Below are 1,177 nucleotides of genomic sequence, written 5' to 3'. Positions count from 1 at the left end.
TTTTTTTTTTATCAGTCACCATTATCATAACCATTAAGCCAAACCATAAACTTTGATTTTTGCACATGTATTCATATTCAGTCCATTGAATACCATGAGCATGGATATGAGATGCAAATGTCAGGTGTTGTGACAGCTATGGCTGTCACAGCAGAATGAGCTTCTTCTGCATACTATCCAAGCACACTGTCATTGAAGGCCAAACACACCACGGCCTTCTGATGGCCGCTGTACTCCCGTTTGATCTCTCCGGTCTCCACACACCAGACGTGCAAGGTTATCTGAGGAGGCTGAAAATCAGTTGAAAAATACATAAACATTTAAACAGGAATTCTTCACAAGATTCTACTGATAGCAACATGACAGGGACTGATGCTCGATCATCACAAAAGGATGTTATTGATGCTCAAGCAAATTCAGACCCATTTGATTTATTTTACTATAATTTACTAGCATTTAAATTAATAATTTGATACAATGCACTTACAAACATGTAGTTTTATTTAAAAAAATACCTGCAAGTAACTAAATCTGTAATATCTATAGAAACATCTGTAATTACAAAGCCATTACCCTCCTTTAAACCTAAACATAGCACAAAAGTTTATTTTACAGTACGTGTGCTTACTGTACAGTGTACTTATTCAAGAAAGTACTGAGTAAATACATGGATAGATTAGGTTTTGGGGTAGGTTCAAGCCAGGGTTACTACCTAGTTATTACCCAGTTACTGTAAGTACTACAATGAACAGGGCTGTAAAAGTTATATGTATCCTACCTCAATAGCAGCAAAAGTGTTCTGCAATACAACATGAACACTAAGTACATTGTACCATTATTTTTGACAGGAGTACTGAGTAGTTAAAGGGATAGTTCGCACAAAAATGAAAATTCTGTCATCATTTACTCTCCCATGAGTTACTTTCTTTAATTGAACACGAAAAACGATAGTTTGAAAAATATTGGTAATCAAACAAACGATGGTAGACATTGATTTCAATAGTATTTTTTTCCATATGACACACAATTAATAGGTGCATTGACTTGAAATATTCTTTGGCACTGTAGATTCCTTGACCTGAATGAAAACAGTACTTTAAAGGGGTCATAGGATGCCCATTTTCCACAAGTTGATATGATTCTTTAGGGTCTTAATGAAAAGTCTGTAACATAGTTT

At 34.9% G+C, this 1,177-nt stretch overlaps 1 pseudogene; it reads right to left on the bottom strand.

The window, feature by feature from the left end:
• The window catches only part of LOC107594204 (target of rapamycin complex subunit lst8-like), an 8,107-nt pseudogene that overhangs the window by 4,462 nt on the left and 2,468 nt on the right, over positions 1-1,177 (bottom strand).

The sequence above is a fragment of the Sinocyclocheilus grahami genome, unplaced genomic scaffold (assembly GCF_001515645.1).
Source record: "Sinocyclocheilus grahami isolate Dianchi unplaced genomic scaffold, SAMN03320097.WGS_v1.1 scaffold180.1, whole genome shotgun sequence".
Taxonomy (NCBI): Eukaryota; Metazoa; Chordata; class Actinopteri; order Cypriniformes; family Cyprinidae; genus Sinocyclocheilus; species Sinocyclocheilus grahami.
Note: the sequence above shows the minus strand (reverse complement) of the source record. Positions and strands in the feature narration are given on the sequence as shown.